The sequence below is a fragment of the Herpailurus yagouaroundi genome, unplaced genomic scaffold (assembly GCF_014898765.1).
Source record: "Herpailurus yagouaroundi ecotype Mexico unplaced genomic scaffold, PumYag 166, whole genome shotgun sequence".
In the NCBI taxonomy this organism is placed as follows: Eukaryota; Metazoa; Chordata; class Mammalia; order Carnivora; family Felidae; genus Herpailurus; species Herpailurus yagouaroundi.
This window is the reverse complement of record NW_024412407.1, coordinates 13,462,773-13,476,477: the sequence shown is the minus strand read 5'-3', so window position 1 is coordinate 13,476,477 and position 13,705 is coordinate 13,462,773.

The window sequence follows — 13,705 nt, the reverse complement described above, 5'->3', positions numbered from 1 at the left end:
GGATCTCTAGTGCAATGTTGAGTAAAAGTAGTGATAACTTATCTTTGTCTCATTCCTGATATCATAAGAAAATTCCTCCAAACTTCACCATTAAGTATTAGATTTTTCTGGAAAACCTTTATCAGGTTAAGGAAGTTCCCCCCTATTTCTATTTGTTAAGATTTTTTAAAAAATTTAATAATTTTAAATTATTTAGATGACCATATGATTTTTCTCTTATGCTAAGTTATTGCAGTGGATTATATTGATTGATTTTCAAATGTTAAACCCGGATTTCTGGAATAAATTTGACTCATTCATGATCTGTTTATTACCCATTATGTATATTGGTGGATTAGGGTTGATGATGTTTTGCTTAGGATTTTTTTTAGCTATTTGTTTTTCAATTTTTGTAATATTATTTGGTTACAGTTTAGTCTTAAGTTTATGTTGGTTGAACTCATAAAATGAGTTGGAATAGATTGCCTCTTTTTATTTGCTAAGATTCTGGATGATACATGTTAATTTCTTTCTTAAATATTTTATAGAATCCACTGGTGAAGCCATTTGGTCCTGGATTTTTTTGTGTGTGGCACAATTTTAAATGAAATAATCAATTGTCTTAGGAGTTATGAGTTTATATATATTTCCTAATTATTACTTAATCTTTTTTTGATAAGATTTTTTTCTAGGAATTTATCCATCAAAACTTTCAAATATATTCGATAGTATTTTTGAAAATAATTTTTTACTATTTTTCAATAGCTATAAACATTTTAATGACAACTCTTTCCATTCATTTAAGTCCAACCACAGAGCTATTATTGACATTATATATATATATTTAAAATAAATATTTTTATGCATAGACTATAATTTTAAATATACTACTATCAAAATTGCATCATACTATATAAACTGTTCTGTTGCTTTTTAAAAATCTTGGTCAACTTTTATTTCCTTACCTTATAGTACTAACACATTCCTTTTAGCATTGCCAAGTACCCCATAGCATGGAACCTAATTTGTTGATGTCCCATGATTGGCTCTTTGGGTTATTTCCAATTTTCGTTCTTTTAAGAATGTGCAACATTGTTCTACATGTGCTTCTGTATATTCCTGGAACTATTTCTCTAAGATACATTTCTACAGTGAAATTGCTGGCAAGAGATGCATCTTTTACACATTACACTATTTCAAAATGGTCTTTTAAAGAGATTGTACTAATTTATAATCCTAGTAACAGGAATAAGAATGTTTGCTTTTGCATCTTGTCTTCAGTGTTGAGTCTTGTCAATCTTTCAAACACTTGTAGAAGATTTTGTCTTGCCAAATTAAGCTTTAAATAAAGAAATTATATTAGAGAAGCATAATTATGTGCTGATGACATCATAAGCATAACATTTTTTGCTATAGATCAAGTTTTATTATTTTATGCATAAAAATATTTTAATTGTTATTAGACTTGTAGAACATTTCAGTTCAAATGGATCCTATGTTGTTTTCATAAAATTCAAGAACTGAGAAATTCCCTTGCTTTCATTGTCATTTTAGGGTCATAGACTTTCAAGATAATATATGATATGTTTGCTCATGCAGGAAAGACTGTAATACTAGCTATTCAATAGACATAGATTTAAGTCAATATTCTGGTACTGAGTAGGTATGTATTCTTGGGAAATGTACTCAACTTCTGTAATCCTGAGTGACTTCATTTTGTAAAGTGAGGGGAATAGATATGAAAGTATGTTTGCAGTATTTTCTGTCTGATTGTTTTCTAGGTTTGATTTAGGTAATCATCTTAGTTAGGCAGGTGCCTCTTGTCTTTCACTTAACTATTTATGACCCTCTCAAAGTTGCTTGTTCTTCAAGGAAAACAAAAACATCAGCTTTCAGATGAGGCAAAGGATCTCTCTCCCCTGAATAATCTACAAAGCAGGTCCTTCTGCTAGAAATGCAAAGAAACAAAGTGAATAATAATTTTTTTCATCATTTGTTCTACTTGTATTCATAAGGGAGGGGATAAAAGGGAGAGAGAGAGAGAGAGAGAGAGAGAGAGAGAGAGAATGAATGAGAATGAGTTCAGAAATACAGATCTACTCTGTGGTAGACATTGCACTGGAGCCTGGAAATAGTAATGAATAAGTCAGACTTTTCCTTGCCTTCAAAAGTGTTCTAAGCTAAGTGGGAAAAATAGATAAAAAGATAACCCCAAACTGTGATGAGTGCTTTAATGCAAGGAGAATCAGTGTGTTAGGTGAATGGTCTATGTCAGGGGCATTTAGTAGAGCATGACTGATTCAAATAACTGAAAGAAATCTTATATATGATAGAGTATGAACTATACAGTGGCTAGATACATGGCTGAAGAATGGAAAATAGTTCTTTTAAAGAAAGTTCTTTGTATTTTAGCCTAGGAGCAATGGTTGCATAAGACAGTGGTTTAATATCTTAAAATGTTCTTTGAGGATTTAATAAAGTAAAAGAAAGATATTAGTTAATAGAGGACTTTGTAATTTCAAAAATGTTAAGGAAATTTACTCCAGATTTGAAGCAGCATATCTACACAATTCTCAATAAGAAGTCTTGCTCCAAAATTGGCTGGCCTGTAGTCTCTAAATTGTCTCTTTTGATAAACTCTAATCATAATTTCATTTTTTACTTCATCTTGTTTTTATAAGTTTATGAAAATGCCCTTTGAGTAATTACGGAAAAATTTAGTAAATGTACTAAGTCATATATTTTCATCTTAATGTTTTTCATAGCGTCTTTAAGAGCTAGATTTCTGCTAAGAGATACCTATCTTTTTAAGAGCCATAGACATCCACAGGTGTACAGGACTTTGGATTTCATCCCCAGCCATGGCTGAGAGCACCAGAACGCCACCATGCTTATTTGAAACACATATGGTTTCCTGTTTGCATATAATAATATTTGTTACAGAGGCATATAAAATGGGCATTTATTACATGCCTAAATCACTAAAGTAAGATTTCTAGTAGTAGTGAGATCTTTAGAGATGTTTGAAACAGAGGGTTTCTATAAAATGCTGGATATCACTGGACTGAAACATTTTTCCTTCTTTATTTTTATGGTGGTAAGGTGGATAGCTGTAAAGAGGAAAAATTGCCATTACTACTGACCTAAATGAACTTATTAGTCCTGGTAAAATGAACTTAAAGAATCACTGCTTAACATGTGAAAAGCTTATACTTGCAATAAAAAATATTTTATATTTTCTGATACCCTGCTAAAATAATATATTGAGAAGTCACAACAAATATCTGATGTTTAGTGATTGTACATAATTTCTTATTTTTTTTTACTTTCTGTCTCCTTTGAATGCTGATGTTGTTCAGGTAAGTGTCATCCTGAGGTATACCGACGATACTGGTCACTGTTTGAATGTCCAGAAGTTTTCTAATGTACTTTTTAAAGCCAGTTATTGCCCATTAGTTGATTCATTAGAGAATGAAAATTTAAGGAAGCCTTTCCCCAAGGGGATTTTGTTTCAGTCAGAGAATATTTTCCTTCACAATTGGTTGCAATGTTCTTTGATCTGATACTACCATTTGAATCTTGATTTATTATTTCTGCTTCATTATTGCCATGGTTGTTCGGTTCAGCTGACAAATGCGTATCTGTTCACGTTTCCCAGACTTGCTCATGTTTGAGATGGGACAAATGCTGTGGATAATGGATAGTAATGGAGAATTATTTAATTGATAGCAGATCGTTGTTTTCTTCAATATTTCTTTAATAATGGACTTCAGACAGAATTCTGAGCAAAAGCAACATCTGTTTTTTTTAAAGTATCATCAATGCTTTATAATGAGGTAGAAAGTTTTGCTTGTGTCTGCATTGTATATCTAGCAGGCATCTTCTCACCTTTCAGATTACTCTGTGCCACCCCATTCAGGAAGTTTCTCCTAGCCTGACTTCTTCCAGTTATATTAGCACCTCCTGTGTTTATGTCCCCAGTGTACCTCTTACAAACTTCTACCATAGTCCCTTCATTATTCATATTTATACCTATGTCTGCCTTTCTTTACTAGAGTGTACATTTAGGGATATTCAAGTCTCCATATGTCTTTTTTATTTTAGTAAACAAATAAGATATTTTAGAAATGTTCTATTGTAAAAATATTCCATATTATGAAAATACAAGAGGGAAACCATCAGTGTAGTAGCAGGTGCTCACACTACTTTCTTCATGTTGGTAAATACAGTTAAAATCCTACAATTGTTCTACAAGTGATATACAATGGGGCAGTGGCTCTCAGACTTGGCAATTTATAAGAATTACCTGATATTATTTGTTAAAAATGATGTTCCTGACCTCCATCAATACAGAGTCTGGTTCAGTAGATCTGAAATATGACCCAGAAATCTGCATTTTTAACAGCATTTCTTGTGGGCCTGTGTTCCAGCCCGGGTCTGGCTCTGTGCTGACAGTGCAGAGCCTGCCTGAGATTTCTTTCTGCCCCTCCTCCCCTCTCAATATAAAGAAATAAAAACTTAAGAAAAAATTCAGTCAGCCTAGATGGAGCCAATGCTCATAGCCTAATAATACATACATATAAACACACGCGCAAGCATGCGCGCGCGCGCGTGCGCACACACACACACACACACACACACACACAGCAGCTCAGACTAAACCTAAAAAAATTGCTTTTAAATACATTAAGGATCACCACGTTGCCAGAGCCATTATTTCTTTTTATCACTCAGTTCACTGCTTTCCCCCCTTCCTCTTTCCTTTTTATTATCTTTTTTGTTGGTATCGAAAGATGACTTACTACAAGTATCACTAGCCAACCAGGGCATCCTATTCTTTCATGTTAAATACTAACCTATTTTGATGCATAAAATAATTTAATCTTTGGGTCTTCTGTTGTGCTTGGCCTTTCTTTTCTTTTCTTTTTTCTTTTCTTTTCTCTTTTCTTTCTTTCTTTCTTTCTTTCTTTCTTTCTTTCTTTCTTTCTTTCTTTCTTTCTTTCTTTCTTTCTTTTTCTTTCTTTCTCCTTTTTGATAATAAGCATGGATGAATGATTGGTCTCGAAAACAAGTGCCTAACTGGAGTAGGAGGAGGAAAGAAGTGTAAAGAGGGAGCAATATTAAGGAATCTTTAGTTTCCTGGGTGACCTTTGGAGGGATGGTTTCTGGATTGCTAAGAATATTAAAATAAGATGTTGTACTTTGCCAAGTTCTTAAGGTGGTTGGGAAAAAATGAATAATTTATTTACAAACTCAGAGCAAAGATAACTTGCTCTAATTCTTATATAAATATTAATAAAATTGATGCATTATTTTATAATATGAATTTCCCCAGTGGCTTTTTATTTCTGCGTATATTTTTCCACTGTAAATTGTTTTATGTACTAGAATTTTGTGTCTAATTTGAAGTTTACATTTTTCTTCCATTTATTTGGTTTTATATTTGAGAGAAATAACATATTACTCACGGATATGCTTTTATATTAGAAATCAAACTGTATCACTAAGATTCTCTATTCACATTTTCTATTAATTATTGCTTTCTGATAATATACTGAAAAATTTCAATTGGCTATTGTCTGATCTAAGGTGGTATGACTATGATGACTGCTAGCCAATTAAATACTTCTTAAAAAGAAACTGAGAAACAATGCTACAGATGTTGCCACAAATCATGTTTATTCATATTGCCTTCTGTTTTTGAAAAGAATACTGAAGAACAAAGGAATTTCTTTTAGGTTTTTGCTAATATGTAGGTAAGGAGACCATCTTGCTGGATTCAGCAACTATTTTATTTATTTATTTATTTATTTATTTATTTATTTATTTGATTTCTTAGCATAATTCACACATAACCTATTTATTTCTGTTTTTGAATTTAAACCAGCCTTCCTCTCCAACTCTTCTGGAACATATTTTGGAAGATGACACTAATATATATGTTACTAAAAATATCAGTGTCAAGTGAAATGCCTTAGTAAATTAAATATGCCTTCACTCAACATGTCTGTATCCCTACTTCTGTCCTTTAAACCTCAGAGAGAGTGATCTTTTCTCTTTCCTAATTCCAATACCTCTACTTGTATTCTGGATCTCAATTTTGTACAGCACGAGAAAATATTTGCTCTTGTAGTTATATGCTTTCTCCCCAGAAATTCCAATTTTTTTCCTACTCAGCTCCCTAATTTTTCCCTATGTTCAAACTTTCAGTTTTGTTTTTCTACTAACTTTTCTAGCTACTTTTTAAACTTCATTTTGTTCTCTTTCTTATTTTAGAATTACTATTCTGTAGTTTCTAAATATATGACCTAAGCTACAGCAACATTCTCCTTCCCTTCTTCCAATTCATTGTAATGAAAGAGGAAAGTCAATTTCTGTCTACATGTTTTTCTCTTCCTAGTTCAGGATTGCATCTGCCCACTTTTTTAGTGTTGTCATTGTATCCATTATTACCTCTTTCTTTAATCTTCAACGTTGACCTCTCTACTAGTTTCCTGATGTCAGCATTTAAGCATGCCTAATTCTCTTTCATCTTAGAAACCATGCAGACAAAATTAAACAAACAGAATCCTTCCTTGAACTCTTGCCTCCCACAAGCTACTGTATTTATTTTTCCCTTTTCTGTCCCACTGCCAAATTTCTTCGAACTTCCATCTATGTTCAGTTTACCTTTTTTTTTTTAAGAGAGTTTGGGGAGAGGGCCTAAGGGAGAGGGAGAGAGAATCTTAAGCAGGCTCCATGCCCAGTGCAGAACCCAGCATGAGGCTCAATCCCACGACCTTGGGAGCATGACCTGAGTCAAAATCAAGAGTCAGATGCTCAACTGACTCAGCCACACAGGTGCCCCTCACTTTACCATTCCTTACCTTCAATTTATTCTCTAATCTCTGAAACCTGGTTCTTATACCAGACATTTCAGTACAACTGTGCTTTATAAGGTCACTCAAATACCTCTTAGTTCCTAAATCCTGTGGGTACCTTTCACATAGTACCTACTAGACCCTTTGGCAGATGCTACACTCTTGAATTTCCCTTCTTGCTAAAATAGTTTGGTAGTTTGGATTTATTGTTAAGACATTTTCGTTTTTCTTTCATTCCCACTGTAGTTAAGCATATGACCACACCCATTGGTGTTGTGCCCAGTCATGTGACTTGCTCTGCCCAGTGGCATAGTAGTGGGTGTGAACTAAGCGGACATTATGCATCTGTAGTTTGGCTTAGTTCTTATACTCTGTTATCTGCTGTGAGAAGCACATATGCTGAGAACCTGCTCGTCCAAGGAGAATGTGGAAACATGTGAGCAGACATGAAGTCAATACAAAGCTGGGAGCCAAGCACACTCACCCTGAAGCATATCTGGCCCAAACTGTGGACTTGTGATCAAAAAAAAAAAAAAAAAAAAAAGGAACTTGTTATAATTTTGGAATGTTTGTTTTGCAGAATTATTGGGCAATAGCTGATGGATATAATGCAGTTCCTTGGGATTTCATGGAACCATCTTCTGGTTTTTAAGTCTTAGAAACCTTTGTAACCTTTGTAGTCTTTTCTTTACCTTGCTTTCAAGCTTAAATTTTCTGAGACTTCTGTCCTAAACCCATTGCCTCAGTTTAAATACATTTACTATGAGATATTATTTCCAATGATGGTTTTGATTGCTGTCTATATGCTGATAACTTCAAAGTCATTAACTTCAATTTGACTTATACAGTAGGCACATCTTGTTAAAAATGCATTGTTTATTTCCACTTAGTGGTTTCCAGTTTAGTGGTTTAATAAGCACACTAAACTCTATTTCCTGAATGCTGTGCTTTTCTCCACAATGTATTTTAAGTTTATTTATTTGCTTTGAGAGAGAATAACGTGTATCTCTATGTATGTAGACAGAGAGGTAGAGAGAGAATCCCAAGCTCCATGCTGTCAGCCTGTCAGCACAGAGTCTGATGCAGGGCTTGGTCTCATGAACTGTGAGATCATGATCTGAGCTGAAATCAACAGTTGGATGCATAACTGACTGAGTCAGATGCCCCTCCCCAATCTATTTCATACTGAACCACAGGAAAGAAAAAATTTAAAACAGTTCTGTATTATCAATAGCATTACAAAAATTAGCATGGGAATTAATGATTTATTGCATTTTTGCTTTATGTCTTTAAATGAATTATCTGACTTAATTGTCAAAATGACTCTGTGGATTATATATTATTGTGTCCTCCTTTGCAGATGAGAGACCTAGAAATCAAATAATCTATGATTAATCGGTAATAGGGGATGAGCTAGATCAAATGCAAATCTGTATGACCCTAATGCCCCACATTCTACGGACATCCCCAAACCACTAATGCAGAAACAACCTATTTGAATATTCTCCACTCACTAGAAGAGCTCTTTAGAAAATATATACCACCTGAACTTAAATAAGTATTGGCTAGTAAGCAAAAAAGAAGATTAAGAAGTATGTCACACATACAAAAATATTGGCTGCTTATTTAAATTATAAATTTATGGAACAAACTCTTCAATCATCTTTTTAATATATATCGTATATATTCAACAATAACCATTACTGCTCCCTAAAAAGAAACTTCCTTGCTATCCTCCAAACAAACCACCCACATTACTGCTTCTGTGTCTTTGTTCATAATATTTGTTATAAATGGTGGTATCCTGTCTCTACATTCATTTGAAGCTTAAGGCTTCTATGAAAGATTCTCAGATTATTTCCAATGACACTAGTCGATTTCTTAAGGACCCATAATATTTATTTTTCTAATTGATCAACTAAGATTCATTGTAAAGTACTTACAAGACACTGATCTTAATCATATGGAAGTTTTCACATTATATGTAAATAGTATCTACCTCACAGAAATGTTCAACTTAGTTGCATTATGCAAGTAAAATATTACTAAAATATAATTCTTCTATGTTACTTCATACTTCCATATTCCAACTTTTTAAGCTGTCTCTTGAACACAAAGATTGTGTGGGCTTCCTATTTTATGTTCATTTCAACTCAACTACATTTCATTGAAGAGTTGTTAAATGAACTGAATCTTTTATTTTCAACCCCATATCATCGCTTTTTCTTCTACCGTTTTCTCAAAAATATCATTGAAGTGACATAGCATCTAGAGAAATATTTCTCTCCCTCAAATCATGAATTCATAAAATTCATGGAAGTCCTTATAGGAATTGATTTATATATTGAGCATAAATTTAACTAAACTTTAAGTTAGCCCAAATCAAAGCTGCAGTCTCAAGAAGCTTATTTGTCCAGGTCTTCATCATATTTGTTTATACGATAGTAAATTAAAGTATGTGGAACCAAAAGTGGAAAAGATTTACTCAGTGATTTCTATTCCTGTATTCTAATAACCTCTTGATTATGTGGCATATTTTTGTAGGCAGATTTTTTTTTTAATTTATGAAATTGCAGGACATGTAAATTGTTTAGAACAGTTTCTCACAAAAGAAGCATTTGATAATGGAACTAGTGGGGAAGTCATGCTGTTAATGTTATGTTTTTAAGGTCCTATCATGTCAAAGAAATGTGTCATGAAGGCACAACAGAAGAAAGTTGTTAGTATTTAGGGAGAATACTGAGGAGTTATGTATATAATGAAATAAATGAAAAGATAAATAAAACGTCCAACCAGAAACTCTATGCTTTGTTGCCCTGAGAACCATTGGGAAGTAAAGTTATATGTCTTTTCTGTATTTGGTGCTTTGGTTTAATCTATTATTAAATAGCAGAATCCTACTGCTTTTTTCCCCTGGTATTTTCAAATTATACTCTGCTCTATTTGTCACTGCTAAGAGGAGCTAGATGAGGTCAAGTGACCTCCCTGAGAAGTAATTGGGATTCTTCTGATCACTCCAAGACCTCTTTCTCTCTGACTACCTAAGTGGTAAGAGATTGGATGATTAATTATAGCCTCATTCTCTTCTCTTGTTAGAATTTGGGATACTAACTAAAAAACAAAATCAGGATTGACCACCTATGAATATAAATTTGTGGTCTATTATATAATATTTTGTATTGTAGTTAATATTAAAGTCAATATAAAAATTTAAATTATGTTTCCTTTTTTTAGATTATGTAATAGGTCTTCAAGAACTTTATGTTAATTTCAAGAACTAGTTGTTAATTTGAAGCATTAGTAAACCCAGGAAGTTCATGGGTAACATGAAACAGATTTCCTGGAGTGGTAGTATGGGGCATTTCTGGAATTAATAGGTCAGGGAATAGCAAGTGTTAAATATCACTCAAAGGGTCCAATATTACTGAATTATAGCCCCTTCATCCCTCACTTCCATACATGGTTAAAATGTTGATCATTAATGAAGTTATGTTGTCCATCTTTAGTAGAAAGTGAAAGATACAGTAGCATATGAAATTGCTAATGCTTCCTCATTGAGGTGCTCTCATCTCTTGTATATTCTCAGATATAAACGTTGCTGGACAATATTATGTATTATTTGCTTTAAGAAATTATACTTTGAATTAGCTTTCCTACAGATTTTCATTTACTCAATTCTGAACTGATTACCTTATGAGATGTAATAGTTGTCAACAACTCTATTTAATATGAATTCTTTTATGAACACATATATAGGCATTCATCATAGATCAACCAAACTGCAAGATCTTATTACAATGAGCTACAAAGTGAGTATTTCAGGTTAACGTTCTGCAGCTTTTTCAACTTTTAGATTTTATGCTATCCAGCTCCTGGTGATTCAGATTTCTTCAGGACGTGCTGAAATATAATATGACTTTGATATTTTATAAGCATTTTTTGTAGAAAAAGGAAAAATGGGTGAAGAAAGGAATAAGATGAGAATACAGAACATGATAAGTCATGAACTCAATTTTATTTGCCTTAGACATCCTCTAAGCCTATGATTCTCAAGTATGAATATGCATCAAGTATCACTAGAATAGCTTTCTTAAAAACAGATGCTCTCAAAGTTTCTGATTCAGTAGTTTGGAGTGGGGTCTGATAATTTGCATTTTCACAAACTCTCAGATGATGCTAATGTTGCCTTTCTGAGAACTACCCTTTGGGTAGTATTGCTCTAATTAAGTTTAGACCAACCCTTCTTTGTTAACTGATAATACTTACTTTCAGAAAATAATAGCCACACCAAAGGTACTAAATAATGGAAGAAAACAACAAAGCAATTTATTTATTGTATAGGATGATGCTGCATTAGCAGGATTCTTTGCCTTGATTTAACACTACTAACACATTTTTTCCTTACTATCAAAAAATAACACAAGTAATCTCCCAGGGCCTGATTTTATGATTTGTGTTGGAGAAAATGCTGACATTCCTTTTACTTTTAAGAAATAAATCTTTCTCATGGCTGCGTAGTATTCCAGTGTGTATATAAACCACACTTTCTTTATCCATTCATCAGTTGATGGACATTTAGGCTCTTTCCATAATTTGGCTATTGTTGAAAGTGCTGCTGTAAACATTGGGGTACAAGTGCCCCTATGCATCAGCACTCCTGTATCCCTTGGGTAAATTCCTAGCAGTGCTATTGCTGGATCATAGGTAGATCTATTTTTAATTTTTGAGGAACCTCCATATTTGTAGCAACGTGGATGGAACTGGAGAGTGTGATGCTAAGTGAAATAAGTCATACAGAGAAAGACACATACCATATGTTTTCACTCTTATGTGGATCCTGAGAAATTTAACAGAAGACCATGGGGGAGGGGAAGGAAAAAAAAAGTTAGAGAGGGAGGGAGCCAAACCATAAAAGACTCTTAAAAACTGAGAACAATCTGAGGGTTGATGGGGGTGGGAGGGAGGGAGGTTGGGTGATGGGCACTGAGGAGGGCACCTGTTGGGATGAGCACTGAGTGTTGTATGGAAACCAATTTGACAATAAAGTTCATATTAATAATAAAAAATGAAATAAATCTGTTGAGATATCAAGTTTTTATTGCAATCAAGTCTGGGGGGAGCACGTAGGACACCCCTGATGCTTTCTCATTAACAAGTAATTTTAAGCTTTTTATAGTATAGCAGTTAGAGAATATGGGGGGGAGGTTGTAATTTGCCATGACAAATATCTAGTAAATGTAGATATTTACTGAGATGTAGGATTAAATTCCACAGATATTTCTAATTGTTTGAAAGTCAGGATGATAGAATATCTTACAACCTAAGCTAGGTATTAAAATCACCTGGGACCTTAACAATACTGATGCCTGGGCCCCACCATTCAGACATTCAGATTTAATTGTTTGGGGTCCTGTCTTGATAAAGGGAAATGGATAAAGGAGAATGATTAAGGAGAGAAGTGCAGACAAAAAGCCAACTACCATTTCTTGGGACCTACTTTCCATATATTAAGCATTAGATCAGGTATTTTATCAATATTGTCCCTAAACTTCAAATAAACTTAAAAGATAGCTATAAAGTAAAGGCATTTTTAAAAAAATCTAAGCAAAAAGACTTAAATATAGGGATAGAATAACTTTGTTATGCCAAGAGGTTATTTGGTAAGTAAGGGACTGGCCATTAGAGCCTAGATAGACATGGCTTTAGGGTCCATCTTTCTCCATTTCCTTATAGAGATACTGGATAACTTTCTTTCATTCTTTCTTCTCTCTTTCTCTCTTGTTTTTTTCACTTCTTACTTCTGTTTCTCTTTCTACTACTACTCCTACCTCTACCACTACTGCTTTACTACTGCTACTCTGAAATCTAAACAGCTTGGAAGAAGAGACAAACTGTAACAAATGTTGAAAGGCTAGAATGCAAGGTGATGAGCAATGTTAACTGTAGAATACAGGCTCAGTGTATATTGCCTATAGAACCTTGCTGTCAGATGTGGATAAATACAACTATCTGGATGTAGGAATTCTGGCTGTATTTCCCAAGCATGTCTGGAACCCATAGGCTTAACCTATGGTAAAAAGTGAAAAGGGCTTCAGAAGATAGGAAGATGGCCTGGATTCAGAATCTGGCATCAATTATTAGTGTAACCATAGTTGAAAACCAATTGGATCTCTTCACATGGTTATAGGGACAATAAAATTATTGAAAGATATTCACTAGGCTAAAACACTAATAAACTCATTAGACTAAAGCAAAATGAATGTCCAACTATTACTATAGTATACAACCATACTCTTATTCTATTCATACTATTTTATACTTTGGGCTTTCCAACTGAAAAGAAATTCTTGCTTTAAGTTCTGGAGTAAACTCCTTAAGTTTTAAGTAGTAAGATAAATCATTATTTAAATGAGAGAATTTCTGCATATCAACTGGGTGTCGGCATTAGAAAATATAAAATCATCTTCAAATATATTTCATTTCTTTTATGTCAAGTCAGTTCTACTATTTTCTTGAAGGAGTGTTATAACTTCATGAGGAAAATTGTTTCACAGCTGTATATAAAAACATGGTTTTGTTTTTCTTGTATTGGTTTAAGGTAAAATCAACATTGCCACCGACACTGGATACAATTGCTCCTTTACGCATGATGCCTAGTGAGTTGGAGGAATCTCTTTTAGTATTTCTCATGCAAAGTAGGGGCCTCTTATAAAAGAATTGTGCCTATGAATTATTGCAAAAATAAATCTATTTTTTTTCTATAAATCATAATTAGGTGTGTATTCATTCTTTAATCAGCTTTAAAGCTAGTAAGGTAACTGGGGTTTCTTTGGGAATCAGTTACATACCTTGTCTTTCAAGAGAAA